This window comes from Nycticebus coucang, chromosome 21 (assembly GCF_027406575.1).
Source record: "Nycticebus coucang isolate mNycCou1 chromosome 21, mNycCou1.pri, whole genome shotgun sequence".
NCBI lineage: Eukaryota > Metazoa > Chordata > Mammalia > Primates > Lorisidae > Nycticebus > Nycticebus coucang.
Window position 1 is genome coordinate 45,161,250 of NC_069800.1, and position 18,412 is coordinate 45,179,661.

At 47.0% G+C, this 18,412-nt stretch overlaps 1 long non-coding RNA gene and 3 other non-coding genes across 4 annotated transcripts; all 4 read right to left on the bottom strand.

Moving 5' to 3' along the window:
• Window positions 1–705: 705 nt before the first annotated feature.
• On the bottom strand, window positions 706–18,327 carry LOC128573521 (uncharacterized; the record flags this gene model as incomplete). The annotated part of the gene is made up of 7 exons (XR_008376477.1): window positions 706–5,518; window positions 5,619–5,716; window positions 7,211–10,294; window positions 11,647–13,447; window positions 14,637–14,702; window positions 15,952–17,765; window positions 18,164–18,327. It is a non-coding gene; the product is annotated as an uncharacterized LOC128573521 (long non-coding RNA).
• On the bottom strand, window positions 9,410–9,543 carry LOC128574340 (small nucleolar RNA SNORA71). Its single transcript, XR_008376713.1, has one exon. It is a non-coding gene; the product is annotated as a small nucleolar RNA SNORA71 (small nucleolar RNA).
• Window positions 11,196–11,328, bottom strand: LOC128574343 (small nucleolar RNA SNORA71). The gene has a single exon (XR_008376716.1). It is a non-coding gene; the product is annotated as a small nucleolar RNA SNORA71 (small nucleolar RNA).
• On the bottom strand, window positions 16,785–16,918 carry LOC128574341 (small nucleolar RNA SNORA71). The gene has a single exon (XR_008376714.1). It is a non-coding gene; the product is annotated as a small nucleolar RNA SNORA71 (small nucleolar RNA).
• Window positions 18,328–18,412: the final 85 nt, after the last annotated feature.

Below are 18,412 nucleotides of genomic sequence, written 5' to 3' on the forward strand. Positions count from 1 at the left end.
CTAGGGTGCCAGCCACATACACCAGAACTGGTTCAAATCCAGCCAGGGCCTGACAAACAATGACAACTACAACCAAAAAACAGCCAAGCATTGTGGCAGACTCCTGTAGTCCCAGCTCCCTGGGAGGCTGAGGCAAGAAAATCACTTAAGCCCAAGAGTTTGAGGTTGCTGTGAACTATGACACCATGGCACTCTACCAAGGGCAACATAGTAGACTCTGTCTCATAAATAATTAAATAAATAATAAAAAAATAAAATTAGTTTTACCTATTTTTCTACATTTTTAACGTGGTTAATAGATCATTTTATTTTTTCTTTTTGAGACAGAGTCTCACTCTGTCGCCCTGGACAGAATGCTGTGGCGCCATAACTCACAACCTCAAACTCTTGGCCTCAAGCAATCCTCTTGCCTCAGCCTCCAGAGTAGCTGGGACTTGAGGCACCTGCCACAATGCCTGGCTAGTTTTTCTATTTCTAGTAGAGTAGTAGAGACAGGGTCTCACTCTCGCTTAGGCTGGTCTCGAACTCCTTTTTAACTTTTTTTTTTTTTTTTGTAGAGACAGAGTCTCACTTTATGGCCCTCGGTAGAGTGCCATGGCATCACACAGCTCACAGCAACCTCCAACTCCTGGGCTTAAGTGATTCTCTTGCCTCAGCCTCCCGAGTAGCTGGGACTACAGGTGCCCGCCACAACGCCCGGCTATTTTTTGGTTGCAGTTCAGCTGGGACCGGGTTTGAACCTGCCACCCTCGGTATATGGGGCCGGCGCCTTACCAACTGAGCCACAGGCGCCGCCCTCGAACTCCTGAGCTCAAGTAATCCACCCCCCTCAGCCTCCCAGAGTGCTAGGATTACAGACGTGAGCCGCCGCATCCAGGCCCAGTTAATAGATAATTTTAAATTGTAGATGTGGCTCATATTATATTTCTACTGCACAGCACTGACCAAAAAAAAAGTCCAAGAGGTTTGAGGAGCACCATCTTTGAGGCACCAAATGTCAAACATGTGCCAGTTGTGCAAAGTTGTACATTTTTAAATAATAACTTTATTGAGATATAATTCACATACATAAAATTCATCCTTTTTGAGTATGGTTTTTAGCATATTCACAGAGTTGTACGACCATCACCACTATTTAATTCCAGAACATTTTCATCATCCCCTAAATACCCCTAATCCTGCTCCAAAAACAATTCTGAGCCTCTTAACAAGCTCTGATCTTTTCCACTGGGGCTTTTGGAATATTGAAAAAGAAGAAACTCTAAATAGGTTCATAGATTTAATTTACAAAATATAGAAAGATTTAGATATTTAACAAACACTATTCAAATACACAAAAATACTATGCAAAATAACTGTGCTATTTACAAGATAAATGTAGGATGTTTTGTTTTTAAGAGATGGGGTCTGGTTCTGTTGCTCAGGCTAGAGCATACTGCCACAACCATAGCTTACTGTCACCTCCTGCCTCAGCCTCCCCCATAGCTATTCACAGGTGTGTGCCACAGCACCCATCTATTATTTTTTTGTAGAGATGGGGTCTCACTATGTTGCCCTGGCCAGTCTCAAACTCCTGTTCTCAGCAATCCTCCCACCTCAGCCCCCAAAGTGCTAGAACTATAGTTCACACCTGAACTGTTTTTTGTTTTTTTTCTAATAAATTCAGAGCACCACAGCCAATATTGGTCCTATAAAGACTGACAAATGTATCTTTGAGGATTAACATCAGATTCTAAATGAGAGGCCCTTTGAGAAAAAGAGGCCCAGCCAAAATGGCCCTTTTTTCCCACCACCAGCCACCCCTATGCACCCTACTGCTTGCTAAGCTTATTTTAGGACTATGGAACATTGTGATCAAGTGTTATTAATACAGACAATAGTGAAGGAACCACTAAATTTATTATTAGAGGGGGAAATCAAACTTTTCTAACTGGAAGAGTACATAACTCTTGCCCACCTCCTCACCTTAGAGTAACGCCAATTTTCTCATTCCCACACACCCACAGGCCCCTTTCGCACACGTTTCAGTATCCCTTTATTGATCAGATATGAGGAGTGAAGAAATTGAGTCATCTCTTGGGGAATGGACTGTGCTAGCCAGTCTCCAAGATGGGAGGGGCCAACCTCTTTCCCAGGGTCAGCCTAACACTTTTTGTGTGCGGTTTAGACTTTATCCTAAGGGAGATGAGGACCCACAGGAGAGTTTTAAACATCTGATTAACATTTTTTAAAAGATGACTCTGGCTGCTAGGGAATAAGAGGGAACCACGGCGACAGCTACAGCCAAGAAATTACCCGTTGGCCAGGCACGGTGGCTCACACCTATAATCCTAGCCCTCTGGGAAGCCAAGGCAGGAGAATCCCTTGAGCTCAGGAGTTCAAGACCAAGTCTCAAGAATGTGACCCTTGCCTCCACTAATAGGAAAATTAAGCAGGCATCATGGTGGGCACCTGTATTCCCAGCTACTCAAGCTGAGAAAGGACTGCTTGAACCCAGGAGTTTGAGGTTGCTATGAGTAGGCCAATGCCACAGCACTTTAACCTGGGGCAACAGAGTAAGACTGTTGCAAAAAAAAAAAAAAAAAGTCATTTGTTACTAGATGGAATAGAACAAAACCTAGATGGGATAGAACAAAAAAATAAGTAAAATTTTAAAAAGAAGTTATTGCGCTAGTCCAGGGAAGACATGAGGTAGCTTGTGTGAGCAGTATTGTGGGAAGTGGCTGAACTGTGGACACTAGCACTGACAGGGCTTGCTAGGGTCTGCAGGCTGGGGGAGGGCCCGATTGAAGAAAAGACCCCTAAGGATTTGACTTGATTAGGGAATGGATGTGGGATGGAATATTTACCAAAATGAGAAGAGATGTTGGCACCATGAGGAGAAGGAATCAGGAGTCCCAGCTTGTCCATGCAAATTTTAAGATGCCTGGCATACATCCAAGTGCACTGGGAACATATTTGGTGCTGTTGAGCCTGGAGCCCAGGGAAGAGATAGAAATATAGGTGGGAAAGATACTTCAAACCAACAGACTGGATGAGTTACCTAGGAAATGAAAGGAGAGGGAGAACAAGGTGGGAGCCTGGGACACTCCAATATTAGAGGCTGGACAGAGGAGCAAGTGTGAGCAAAGGGCCCTGAGAAGGAACGGTGAGGTGGGGGAATCCAGGACTTGTCCCAGAAACCAGGTAAAGAAAAATGATTCGAGCAGGGAGACATCAACTGTTTCCAATGCTAGTGAGAGGTTGAACAAGAGGAAAGAGAATTGACCACTACAGTGGGAATGATAGAAGTTGTCGATAACCTCAATAAATTTTTTTTTTTTTTTTTTGGCCAGGGCTGGGTTTGAACCCGCCACCTCCGGCATATGGGGCCGGCACCCTACTCCTTTGAGCCACAGGCACCGCCCTTAATAAATTTTTTTTTTTGAGACAGAGTCTCACTATGTTACCCTCAGTAGACGGCTGTGGCGTCACAGCTCACAGCAACCTCAGACTCTTGGGCTTAAGTGATTCTCCTGCCTCAGCCTCCCAAGTAGCTGGGACTACAGGCACCCACCACAACACCCAGCTACTTTTTGGTTGCAGCTATCATTGTTGTTTAGCTGGCCCAAGCCGGGTCCGAACCCGCCAGCGTTGGTGTATGTGGCTGGCACCATAACCACTGTGCTACAGGCACCAAGCCTAAAAATTTCTATTTTTGAGATTCTTATTTCAAAAAAAAGCTACCAAAATATAAAATTACATTCTTACACAAATTCTAGTATATAAATTTCTGTCCTTATTTTCCAAACAATGCCTCCTTATACATGTTAGCATAGATATAATACTCATATAACAGTAATTTCCTGGAGACCACAGAGAGACCCTTTGGGGTTAGAGGCATGTGTGATCTGGACCCAGGTGAAATGTGTAGGCTTACTCAGTCCCAGTCTGTGCTCTGCTGCTACATCTCTCCTCCAGCCCCACTGCAGCAGACATCAGCTGTCCCGGCTTCCTCCTATAAACCCAGATTCCTTCTCCTGGTATCTTTTCAGCCAGTTATAACCAGGTGACTACAGGGACAAACTTAAGTTGAAAAATAGTCCCTGAAGGGAAAGGCAGGGCAGAAAAAGGACCTTTGACTTCTGCATGCTCCTGCAGGAAACTGGTTGACAGGGTGGAGCATTTGAACCAGCAAGACTGCCTTTCCCTTGCAGAAACCATCAAGGTGCCAAACTCATCAAGGCAGCCTGAACTCTGCAGCCAAGGTAGGTTTATTTATTTATTTATTTATTTTTGAAACAGAGTGTCACTTGGTCACCCTCGGTGGAGTGCCATGTCATCATAGTTCACAGCAACCTCAAACTCTTGGGTACAATGCCTCAGCCTCCCAAGTAGCTGGGTCTACAGATGCCCACAACACCTGGCATTTTTTTTAGAGACAGGGTCTCACACTTGCTCAGGCTGATCTCAACCTCCTGAGCTCAAGCATCCACCCACCTTGGTCTCCCAGCGTTCTAGGATTACAGGCATGAGCCACCACCTGGCCTCATGGTTTCAATTTCAAATGCAGAAATGAGGCACCTAAACTGTGCCCCTTCATCACAGACCTCTCCCTCTGTAAGATGGACAAAAGAAGCATGCACATCCTTAGCAGGTCACCTCACTGTTACAACTGACTTTACCCCAGTTATCTCCAAAGCCTGGCCCTGAGGGCAGCCCTTGTTTTATCAGTGGCAGCTGCTCCATGGCCATCCTTCTCCCAACTTTACTTAGTAATCTTTCCTATCAAGCTGACACCATCTATTTTACCTCCCAGATAGTCTGACCAACTCATCCCAATTTGCCTGAGACCTCCCTGTTTTAGCAATGAAAGTCCCACTTCCTAGGAAACCCCTCAATCCCAGCAAACTAAAGACAGTTTGTCACACAAGTGAGCATTTATGTATGAGCCATGTCTTAGATCCCCAGGGCACTCGAAACTTCCTTAATGACATCAGAACTGTCTCACTCCATACCCCTGCCTATCCTACAATGTCCTCAATTCTCATGGATCCTAATTATGAGCCAATTCCTAGCACTTGTTTACCTCCTAGTCCCAAATGTACCCTCAAACAATGTCCTATGTGCCAAGCCTCTGGATTGTTAAAAACAAGAAAGGCTCAAAGAGTGAAAGTAAGATTGGGCCTATAGCCTACTTTCTCCCAATCCAGCCTTGCAGGCTCTTGAGTTGTCACTGATTTAAAAGGCAGGCAGAGCAAGTCTATAAGTTTTATAGAATAGCTACAAATTCAAAAGAAAATCCTTGGTTATTAAAAAGTCATTCCAGGCACAGGCAGAAGGACACAGGGCTGGCCTTCCCTTTCCACGGCCCCACAGAGTCACTGTAGTCAAAATTCAGAACCAGCTGAAGTCTGGAACCCAATTCCTATGCAGAGTGAACAGTTGTTCCACAATGCTCTGAGCAGGCAGCAGCTATGGTGATGTTTCATATGACAACCTCACACTCCATTCTCTGTTCCTCTTTATCCAACAGATTCTAAAAGAAAGGACAGGTGAGACCAGTGGTTCAGGGTACCTATCTGCAAAAACATAGCAGACCTCTAGCTATAGACTCCCAGCCCTTGGCATTAACTCACCATGGTGAGAAATATCAGCAAATCCAGATGCCAGATCATTCCAAGGATCACCGACTCCATGGCCTTGAGACTTCCTTGGATAGAGTCTGCATCTACGGCTGAGAAGGTGAGGAAGCATAGAAGTATTTAGTCTTGATCACCACCTCTTGTCCCCAAGCTAACATCACCAAGATGATCCCAATCAACCAGGCTCCTAGTTTACGCACACCAAATAAGAAATCCCAAGAAAAATGGTAAAAAAGCAAAAACGTCTTTCAGCTTTTAAAAGAAATTATTTTCGGGCGGCGCCTGTGGCTCAGTCGGTAAGGCGCCAGCCCCATGTACCGAGGGTGGCAGGTTCAAATCCGGCCCCAGCCAAACTGCAACCAAAAAATGGCCGGGTGTTGTGGCGGGCGCCTGTAGTCCCAGCCTCTTGGGAGGCTGAGGCAAGAGAATCGCTTGGGCCCAGGAGTTGGAGGTCGCTGTGAGCTGTGTGAGGCCATGGCACACTACTGAGGGCCATAAAGTGAGACTCTGTCTCTACAAAAAAAAAAAAAAAAGAAATTATTTTCTTTTAAACAGTTCACAATCAGGACAACTGACCAGACACTAATCCACAGGAGTATATCCTGGCCTCACTATTATTTTTCTGTTTATTCGAAATCACTGATGGCTCCTGGAGACGCAGGCAGCACACATTTCACATTTCATAAAGCAGAACCTGTGATTTACAATTCTCACATGTGCCCTTTAGGACTATCTGAATTCATTCTAGTGTGGAGTTTAAGTAGAAATGCATAGACTGGCTTTTAGCAAGGAGATTCAAATGTTTCTAATCACCATACTGCACGGGGGCCTGCAAAGGCCAAAGGGCTGGCAGGAAAAAGGCCGGAGTGTGAAAGCATCAGGGAGGGACGGCTGGAACCTCCAAACATGGGGAATACTTCTTCCAGTTTTCCTCTCTTTGCACTATCAGTGCCCAGGGCCTGGGTAGCCTATGATCACTTTTGGGATGTAGAAACAGAAAAGGACAGAGGGAGAACCAGGGAGGGGAGGAGTCTGGAGAATTGCTCAAGTCAGGGAGTATATAGCCCAACTGCACACAGAGCTCCAGCAGCTGCAAATGTGTCCTCCCAAGAGACACTTCTGGCATTAAAAAAAGGAAATGTTTTTATGTTGGAAAAGGTCAGGAGCATGTGGTCATAAACACACACACACAAATAAAAAAGCAAAGCAAACCAAACCAGAGCCCATTACTAATCCAGACTTGCCTGTCAAATCAAGAAGTGGAACGGGTGGAACAGCTCTGAGAACAGGTCAGAGAGCTAGACAGGTTCAGAGGTGGGACCAGAGTCCCTGGTGCCGTATCCACACACCTCCCAGCCTCCCACGGGGCTGATGCGCTCTCTTTACCATGAGGTCTCTGAAGGCCCCTCCTCTGTCATACTAAAGTCATGTATGGGACTGGCCCCACAGCAGGACACAATAGGGAACAGAGGATGCTGCTTGCCCCCTCACTGCCCCTTACGTCATCACCCAAGCCCCAGGAAACATAAACAACACTTTAGAGGACACAAAGAGACAAGATTCTAGAGAACAGTCCAAAATCCTACCTCAGGGCCCCACGCCACGGGGCCTGCTGCTATGAAGATGACATACCCCACGGAGGCTGTGTACACAGTATGTCCACCTGCAACAGACACACAAAGTGCATCTGACACAGGGGCTGGCAGACTATAAGCAGCCCACAAATGCTGCCTGTGACCCTCACAGCTTTACAGCTGCAAGAACAAGAAAAATCTAACTAGAAAGGGGCTGGAGACCATCTGACATGAATACATCCACGACTTCTATGTGCCAAGGAAGATCAATTTGTTACCTATCAGTGTAAGTTAAAAGGATGCTGAAACCCAGCACTCCCTCTTCCGGCCATTACCAAGGAGAAGAAATCTTGTAAAGATGTCTGCACTTCCTCAATCACTGCGGCAACATTCACAATAGCTAAGAAGTGGACACAACCTAAGCGTCCAGCAATAACAAACGGATAAAGAAAACGTGCTGCACGTATGCAACAGAATGTCATTCAGCCTTCGGAAAGCGAGACCTGGGGGATGAGGGATAAAGGGATAAAAGCTTACCTAGTAGAAAAATAATATAAATAAATAAAGAAGCAAACAAATAAGAGAGATGCTGCCATTTGCCGCAACGTGGATGGACCTGGAGGACGCCATGCTGAGTGAAATAAGCCAGACACGGAAAGAAAAGCATTGTACAATCTTAGTTACATTGTGCAGAATGTTAAAAAAAAAAAGTCCAACACACATAGACAATAAAAAATAGTGATTACAAATGGGGGCAGGAGAGGAGTGGGGAGATGGAGGTCAAAGGGTACAAAGTAGCAGATACGTAGGATGAACAGTCTATCGCATAGTTAACAAAACTGTATTAGGGATTTTTGTTAACTAAATAAATTTTAGCTGCTCACATCACATATGAAACATGTAACTATGTCAGAGACAGGCAGATTAATCTGTTTCACTATAGTAACCATTCTGATATGTAACCCACTATCCCATAACATCATGTTATAAACCTCAAATATTAACACTAAAATTTATTTAAAACAACAAAAGAACCCAGGATACTGAGGCCAGGAAGTTTTGGGGAGTGGCCTGTGCCCGGCAGCAACTAGCAGGTACCTGGGATAGGTAACAGGTGGTAGAAGGCCCAGGCCCACCGTCTAGCATGTAAGGGCCGTGTCACTATGTCCTACCACTTGGTGCCTGGCTCACTTTGATTACTACTCTAGTCCCTGCCACTTTTTATTTCTTTTTAATATAAAAGTATAAGTTTATTTAATATTAGAGAAAGGGGAAGAGAGTGTGGAGAAGAGAAGAGAGAAGGAAGTGAGAGAAGGGGGCGGCGCCTGTGGCTCACTGAGTAGGGCACCAGCCCCATAGACCAAGGGTGGTGGGTTCGAACCCAGCCCCAGCTAAACTGCAACATAAAATAGCCAGGTGTTGTGAGCACCTGTAGTCCCAGCTACTCTGAAGGCTGAGGCAGGAGAATCGCCTAAGCCCAGGAGTTGGAGGTCGCTGTGAGCTGTGACGGCACAGCACTCTACCGAGGGTGATAAAGTGAGACTCTGTCTCTTAAAAAAAAAGGAAGTGAGAGAAGGGAAGATGGGGGAGGAGAAAAGGAGCAAGAGAATGGCGTGGCATCCCAAAAAAAGAAAGGAAGAATGCCAGCCCCTGCCACTTTAATCTAAGGCAGAGATAAAATCCTGGGGGATTGGGGGTTCTGGGGCAACCGTGGCCCTTCCCATGGCCAGGACTAAAGGTGGACTGCAACAGCCGGCTTGCCGAAGGGCATTCTCCACCCTGACACTGCTCAACGGGATGGGCCCTGTCACCGTACAATGACGTGTCTTCTTGTTTTCTTTTTGCCCAGGTGCTACATATTAGGCACCAGGCACAACATCAATCAAGAAAGGGGCACTGCCCTCAACAGGCTCATAGCACAGGGGGCGTGATAAACTAACAACTCTCACGATCACTCCTGAGAGGTGGGGCTGGGGACGTGGAAAGGGGTGAATGGGGAGGCAGAAAAATCTTCTAGGGGGAGCCCTAGGAGAAGGGTGACCGCTACAGTGGCTCTAAAACTAGCCCACAAACATCAACTCCCTGAGGCAGGGCCCTGTTTCACCACCCTTTCCTTAAGCCTCCTAGTACCTCACACGGTGCAGGTCAGAAAAGGCACTCAATAAACCAGAGTGTTTGACACCAGAAGGTAGGAAAGCTGGTAAGAAGGCATGTTTGAAAGCTCCAGGGTTTGGAAGGGACAGGTGTGGACCCTCCAAACACGGGGAAATGCTTTCAGTGATTCCTCTCCCTGCACTATCAATGACCAGGGCACAGGCAGCCCACGATCACTTTCGAATGCAGGGGCACAAAAGGGCAGAGTGAACGTGGAGGTAAGGCATTGCCAGCAGCTTAGAAAAGGGCCAAGCTGGAATAAGAGACCAGGAGATGAGTTAGTGACCAGATCTGCAGCCTATAATTCCAGCAGCTGCCTCTGATTCTCAAAGATTGTCTAACATGATACTTTTCAAACTTTAGGTGTCTGACTCAGCAGGTCTGGGTAAGACATAAGAATTTCTACTTCTTATAAGTTCCCAGCTAAGCTGACGGTGGTTGGTCCAGGGACCAGTTTGAGAACCACTGCTCTAATTAATGCTTCCCTGCTAAAAGAATAAGAGGGAAGACCAACTTTTGGGGGAACATTGCAAATCTAATGGGTTGGGAAGTCTTGGATTGTGTGATAGTACCCACGCTAATTGTCAGGCTCCAAAACACAGCCCTATTCCCACTTCAACAAGCTACTGCCCACCCACACCGGGATGTAGGGCACCTGGCTTCCCCAGAGTACTCGAAACCCTGGGGGGAGCGAGGTACACACTTGCTGTGCTTCATACTGTGAAGGGTTAAGTGAGCAAAAGAGAGGGGCTCCCTTTATCTGTGGGCTCAATGGGGAAGTAAGCAATGGGAAGCAGCCTTTGTCTCCCCTCCCAGGACCTTGAGGCCTTTGGCCTTGCAGCCTGAACATCAGTGCACTCTCTAGAGAAACACCCAGGATTCATACCTTATAAGCATCAAGGGGTCCAGCCAGACACACGGGACAGGGGCCAGCTGATAATCCTGCAATATAAGAAGCTGTACATGTCACTTCATGTAACATATTCAACTACCCAAGATGTTCAAGAATAAAAAAATACCTCTCAGCTGAGGATGAGAGAGTGAGAGGGGCTAGATGGTGGCTGCGTCAATGGCTTCTCTTTGGTCTTCCCTCTGTTGTTCCATTCTTTACCTTACAACCTCACACATTCCTCCAGGGGCAGCCTGAGAACAAGTCATTCTAAGGGGAACCCCAAAGGCCAGGACAAATGGCCAGAGTTCATCAAGGCATACTTCACACGGCCAAGAGAGCAGGCAAAGCTCTCAGGTGGGAAGCAAGGAATAGTTTTCTATCTCAAAACCGAGCTGTACTCCCTTTGTAGCAATGAGCACTTTCCCTTTCTTCTCCTATCTACAAACATTTTTGGCCCTCTATTTCAGGCCAGTGATACAGAAAGATGCTACCCTATCCTGTCCCAAACTTACAATGCACCGCCCCCACCAGTCCTGCTCACTCCAGCCTCAAGGTCTCCCTCACGGTGTCCCATCTTCCCTGGCAAATGCCCTCCTCATCACCCCTGCTATGTAAGTGCTTTAGAGACCTGCCCCACATACCACCATTAGGCAGCTGTTCTCTGAAAATTGTGTATGTGCCAATATTCTGCTTACCCCTAACTGTGCTATTCACTGCAATTCACTGTGACTCCTTAAATACAACCTCCCTCCCAGGATCAGGCCTGCTGCTCTAGACTCCTGAGCCTTCCCTCACAGTATCAGTCTGTGCTGGGCAACACCTCCTCCATATAGGCACCTGAGAACAGGAGGCCAGGATGAGAAGGACCCAGATGTGACATCCCCTGCCACCGACTCTTCTGGCAGCCCAGAAAGCACCAGATTCCTCCAGCGCTGGCAGGAGAAACCGGAGCGTGTGAAAGCTCCAGGATTTGGAAGGGACAGAGCAGACCCTCTAAACATGGGGAAAACTCTTTCAGCTTCCTCTCCCCTGCACTACCAATGACCAGGGCACAAGCAGACCACACTCACTTTTGGATGCAGGTGCAGGAAAGGACAGGAGAGTCAGGAAGGACAGGAGGCCAATGACAGGGCCTGCAGAATAGCACAGGACTCCAGCAGCTGCCATCTGTCCTGCAGAACCCCTCAAAACCTAACCAGGGGTCCTCAAACTTTTTAAACAGGGGGCCAGTTCACTGTCCCTCAGACCGTTGGAGGGCCAGACTATAGTTTAAAAAAAAAAAAAAACTATGAACAAATTCCTATGCACACTGCACATATCTTATTTTGAAGTAAAAAAACAAAACGGGAACAAATACAATATTTAAAATGAAGAACAAGTAAAGTTAAATCAACAAACTTACCAGTATTTCAATGGGAACTATGGGCCTGCTTTTGGCTAATGAGATGGTCGATGTTTGGTTCCATATTTGTCACTGCTAGTCGTGACAAGTGATGCAAGTATGCATCAGTTAGTCTAGATCTGGTTGGAAATTTCAGATGTTTCATTCTGGAAAAAGTCTGTTCACAGACATAAGTGCTACCAAAAATGGTTGCCATTTTGAGTGCATGGTTCCTGAGATTAGAATATGTCTCAGAGGGGAGAGGTGCATAGAAATTAGGCAGGCTGCTTGACTTGAATGCATCTTTCAGAGAGTCACAATTCTGCAGTTCAGCAGAAAATACGATTTGGTAAATCGTATCCACATTTTCAATGTCAATAGAAAATGGGTTACGGAAAAGCTGTATGTCCTGTTTATGGAGATGAAGCTCTTTAAATCTAAATTGGAACTCCTTTTGCAACTTTTCCAGTGAATCCACATGTTTTATTTGGGAATGCAACCAATGGATTTTCCACTAACAGATTTTGAGTTGTGGGGAGATGGCAGAAATTTTCCTCTTTCACTTGTTTGATCAGGAGGCCTAATTTTACTTCGAATGCTTTCACATGTGATTGCATAGCACAGATGAGCTTCCCTTTCCTTGAAGTTGCACATTGAAACTGTTGAGTAACTCTGTTACCTCTGTCAGAAAGGCAAGGTGCCATTTCCATTCTGCATCATTGAGCTCTGGTACTTGTTTTTTGAAAGCAGAAAAGCTGTAATCTGTAGAAGTAAGTCATAGAAATGTTTCAAAATTCTCCCTCGACTCAGCCAATGGACTTCTGTGTGGTACGGAACATCTTCACAGGCAACATTTAGCTCAGACAGAAATTCCTGAAATTGTCTGTGGTTTAGTGTATTACCTCTAGTGAAGTTAACACAAGATTCCAGTTTTTCATAGTAAGAGTCCCACTTCAGTGATTTACTACACAGCGCTTGTTGGTGGATGAGGCAGTGTATGGCTATTGGATGAGAATGGTTATGTTTGTCCATCTCTTGGTTAATGCGAGCAATTACTCCTTTCTTAGACTCCACCATCCTAGGAGCACCATCAGTTGTCACACTGGCTAATTTTGCCCAGTCCAGCTCCAAACTATTCACAGTTTGGCAAACCTTTTCATAAATATCCTCTCCTGTAGTTGTTCCTTTGATGCTTTGCAGTGCAGCAAGCTCTTCTGTGACTTCCAAATAGTCATTCGTACCACGAATAAAAATTAGAAGTTGTGCAGAATCATGAACATCATTATTTTCGTCAAGTGCCAAGGAAAAATAGGAAAAGTTTTTTGTGGAGTTTTGCAAATGCTGATGCAAATTGTCTCCCATTTCTTCAATCCTTCATGTAATTGAGGGTCCTGAAAGACTCACTGTACTAAATAAATCAGCCTTCTCTGGACGCATCTCTTTGGCAATAGAAAGAAGGCATTCTTTAACAAATTCTCCCTCCACGAATGGTCTGCCAGTGCACGCTATTATCTTGGCAACTTGAAAACTTGCTCACAGTGATGAAGTATTTAGCTGTTTCTGCTTCACAAAAGTATTTTGCTGAGTTGTCAATTTTAATATTTTATCTTTTCTCACTTCTCCAACCAAACTATCATATTTATCTTTATGTTGAGTTTGATAATGTCGAGGCAAATTGTATTCTTTGAACACAGATGCTATATTCTGGCAAATCAAACACACAGCTCTTTCCTTGTACTGCATGAAAAAGTAATTGTAAGTCCACTGTGCTTTGAATATCCTATACTCCGAGTCAATTTTTCTTTCTTGATATCATTGTTTCCTAGGAATTCCAAATTGCTATTAGTAAAATACCAATATATATACAGCACTCCAAAAACAATATACCAGCAATAACTTTGCCCACACAGAGACATATAGACTGCACTGCCCATCAATGAAGTCTGATCAGTGCTCATCAATGCAGCCTGATCAGTGTCCATCAGTGCAGCCTTGCCAGTCCACATCATTTCAGCCTCGCCAGTGCCCATATGGTGGAACTCCGCTTTTACCTCAGGCTCACACTGGTGCGGTGCGAAAACAGGCATAATTACAGAGCTCAGTGTTAATGCAAATTGTCAGCAGTCAGTGTTATTGCAAATGGTCAGTGGTCAGTGTTAATGCAAATGGTCAGTGCCACCACCTTTCCAGTTCACACTACCCTGTGTGAACCGCACTGTGACCTGTGAACTTGCACAGGAATCTGATCGCATGGGTGAGAAGACCAATGTGATCAGATTCTACAGCAGGAAAAAAGAAAGCACGTATGCCTTTTTTCTTCCAAATCTAATGCGAGTTCAGCCATACAAGCATATGGCTGAACTTGCACTGATCAGAGATAGCAACATTGTGAACCGGGGCTTACACAGCACACAACATACAACATCATACACAACTGAATAGCAATCTGAATATAAATGCACTTACTGGCAATTAAATTGGGTTTCCTACTCCTCGGCTGTCTGCAGAGCCGGATTAAGTTCCCATGGGGCCCTAGACAGATTACCAGGTTGGGGCCCTCAGGCGATAACCCACTGAGCACTGACCATTTGCGATAACACTGACCACTGACCATTTGCAATAACACTGACTGCTGACAATTTGCATTAATACTGAGTGCTAACAATTTGCATTAACACTGAGCTCTTACAATTATTATAACCACTAAGCACTGACTATTTGCATTACCTCTGAGCGCTGACTATTTGCATTATCACTGTGATGCAACTCCCCTAGAACCTACCACCAACAAACGAACCAACTTAAGAAAAAGGCTTTCCTAACTTCAAAAAAAAGGCTCTTCTAACTTCAAAAAAAGGTGCACCCATCTGCAAAAAAAAAAAAGCCCTCCTAACTTCAGGAAAAAAAGGCCCCCCTTAACTGCAAAAAAAAAAAGGCCCTACTAACTGCAAAATGAAAATAAAAGACCTCCTAACTTCAAAAAAAAAAAAAAAATCCTAACTTGTTCTTACCTCGGTCCTTAGGCAGCAGCAGGCTCTGCACAGGCAACCTGGAGACTCCTCCGATTACACCAGAGACTGAGATGAGGAGTCGAGAGACAGAGAGAAGGAGGGGCGGGGTGAGACGGAGAGAAGGAGCGGAGTCAGAGAGTTGGTGCACATTCCACGCATGCGCACTGCAGCCCGGGACAAGTCGGCTACTAAGCAGGACACGCAGCTGTGGCAAAACCCCCGGTGGGCCAAATAAATGTCCTCAGTGGGCCGCATGTGGCCCACAGGTGGTAGTTTGAGGACCCGACCTAAACCATGAAGAATCAATGGAAGGCACTTTTTATGGGAACACTGGAAAAATCCAGGGGCTGAAGATCAGGACTTCGTGGTCATGTCCATAAAAAGCCATTCTGTCAAAGCTTTGTTCCCAAATCAGGAAGCAGATTCACAGCAGGTCAGAGGTCCTTGGCTGGAGTCTGGGGACTTGGCTGTCAGTGTTCCCAGTGAGCAGATAACTGATCAGAGCAGTTCACTGAGCTCATGCTCATTCTTTGGCAAAGAATGTGGTTTAGGCAAAACGCCTGGCATTTGGAACATGCTAGGCATAAACTCTCTACGTGACCAGCCTCAAGTAAAAACCCTGGGCACCCCAAATCAGAAATACTGCACTTATGTTGAATGTATTTTCACTGCTGGAGGGAGAGTGGGCTCCAGGGGGCTGCATAAGAAAGCCTGTAAGTGGATTCTTCCAGACCTAACACTTGTCTGTTTCTCCTTATCACCTGCTGCCTGTGTACCCTTGCTAGGTTGTTTGATAAATCTTTATCAGTGATTACAACTAGAAAGAAAATGGTCACAGAACCAGACAGTAGCAGAGGAGGAATTACATGCCAAACCCACCTACTTTCCCTAATACCCTGCTGCTGCTCTAATATAGGAAAAGTGCCAGTGCTCTCAACCACCTGGGTCCCCAGAGGCGCCTCCTACTTTGCAGCACCTAAAGGCATGTGAGGAGTGGCCAGAGGTGGTGACTCAGGTTTCCCAGGGTAGAGTCTGGATCTGGGAATCCAGGGGACATTCCTCTCTTCTCATCCTTACCTCCGCCTACATTACTACCCAAAGCACCAGAGAAAGGGAGCACGACTTTAGAGGTGCAAAAAGTCAAAACTCCAGAGAATGGACAGGAAACCTTACCCCAGGCCCTGTGGTCTGCCAGTCTCCTGCGTGACGACACCTGTCACCAGGCCTCTCTGTCCAGTGTTACATAAATGGTGACTTAACTATTATCATCTGAACAGTCACGAGATGGTTTTTAGGAATAAGAAAAGCAGCTTACCTCTAGGGAAGGGACTGGAGAACTTCTAAGGCAGGAACAGCACATTCATTTTATCTGTTGTGCCAAATGTTACTGAGGGCTCCTTCAAAACAAGTGGGGCCACAGCGCTCTGGGGAATATGCCATGTTCCCCTAGCTGCATCTGGCACAGACCTGGGGAAGTAGCAGGGCTCTGTTAGGGCTGATTCCATAGATCCCTCAATTTCATTCTTCTCTGCCCATCTCTGGTCCTTACCTTTGTACCCAGACTGGAGGGAAAATCCTACCCCAGTGGCCACACAAGGCCAGGACCAACACGACTAAGTCACTTGATGAATTCTTCGAAGGGGGGAAAAATCACCCAGTCCGCCCCGCCCTACCCCTGCACAAGTTGCTTACTCAGTATTTTCCCGCAACACTGTACAATGCAATGAGCCCTACCCCCCTGCAACAAAGGGGCCCTCCCTTTCTTGTTTTTCATCTGTCACACACTGTGTAGCACTGACCGTCTGACAAACAGAACAAAACTAGACACAAATTCAGACACAGCCCTCAAGATCATGGCAAAGACAGTCAGGAGACAAGTCAAGCAACGACCTCCACAGGGTCTTCCTGGTGCTCAGGGGATTGACTGAGGGTGTGGAAGGAGAGGTGTGGAGCAGAAGCTTCCAGGAGGAAGGAATCGGTGGCCCTGTCACAGATCCACACCTGGCTCTTCTACTCCTTAAGGCTGAGCCTGTGCTCCCACACCCTTCCTGTCCGTCTCACAGTAACCTGCCCTGGGCCAGAGAAAAGAGCAACTCAAAAAATGACACAGGCACAGGAGGCAACTGGAAGGTGGTAGGAAGGAGGAAGTGTGGGAAAGCTCCAGGGTTTGCAAGGGACAGCAGTGGACCCTCCAAACACGGGGAAATGCTTTCAGTGACTCCTTTCCCTGCACTATCAATGACCAGGGCACGGGCAGCCCACAATCACTTTCGAATGCAGGGCAGAAAAGGGCAAAGGACATGCTGAGAAGGAAGGCCAGTACCTTCATCCCAGATGATGACCAGACTTACAGCCTAAGATTACAGAAGCTGCCTCTGATTCTCACAGAGATCATTTGCCACTCAAGAGTTGAAGGGAGGCTTGGCGCCTGTGGCTCAAGCGGCTAAGGTGCCAGCCACATACACCTGAGCTGGTGGTTCGAATCCAGCTTGGACCTGCCAAACAACAATGACGGCTGCAACCAAAAAATAGCCGGGCGTTGTGGCGGGTGCCTGTAGTCCCAGCTACTTGGGAGGCGGAGGCAGTAGAATTGCTTGAGCCCAGGAGTTGGAGGTTGCTGTGAGCTGTGTGACACCACAGCACTCTACAAAGGGCAATAAAGTGAAACTGTCTCTACAAAAAAGAAACAAACAAAAAAAAAAAACAACAAGACAGTCCAGGTCTCTGCCCTCACAGACATCTTGCAGCTTCTCTACAGGAAGTCAAGCTGGGGAGAATGCAGGAACAACTTAACCAGGATGTGCCTCCCCACCCCAACACAGCCCCCCATCTACTACACCAGGCTTCCTCCTGCACCAGGGCCTTCCAGACAGGTCTCAGATGCTGCCTGAGCTGGTGCCAGCTAGAGGCAACCCAGAGAGCACACCCTCCACCCCCACTTCCTTCAAGGTGTTCACAAGCAGCACTTACCCAGGAACATCCTCACACGCGGGACAGTAGCACCCACCGGGGAGTGCAGATCAGAGTGACACAGGAGACCAGGGGGCGCTGGCTGCTGCAGAACGAGCAAAGCCGTCCGAGGGAGACTTTTCATCTGCCTCCAGGAGAGCCCCATAGCCTAGAAGGCCTACGCAGAGAAAAAGCACCAGAAAGGGACTTTAGAACAAGGCCAGGGGCCAGGAGTCCAGACTTTGCCCTCTGGGGCCCTGGGAGCGTCCTCGATTGTTTTAACACTTTTAACGGTCATTGAGGGTAAATGAGTTAACTGTCTTAAGAACTTGGACAATGACTGATACTTTGTAGGCAGCCACTGACAAGAGGCTTTGGGTCAGGGACGGGGCGTTAAAGTCTCAGGACCCTGGCACCCCTCAGCCCAGGTTCACCACCCTGGGAACTGCGTCGCCGGGCCCCAGTTTCTGTCATTGACCGGCCACTGACCTTCCCGCGGGGGCGCTGGGCTGACAGGGGAGCTGACGCCAACACGTGGCCCGCGCGGCCCAGCAGCTGCCCGAGGGCGCGGCTCATCTGCCAATCTCTTCCCCGACGACACGCGAATACCAAGGAGCCCATCCCGGCGGAGCGGACGAGGCCCGGACTAAGGGCCGGACCTGACCTGCGCCCGGCTTCCCCAGCCCCTAGGGGCCTCAGTATCCCCCGCGGGGGAAGAGCAGAACAAGCGCCCGCAGTGGACTCACCCCGGCGCCGTAGCGCCGAGCGGCGGCAGGGACGGGCAGACGGTACCGGAAAACGCGTGACGGTTGGAGATTTCGGGAGAT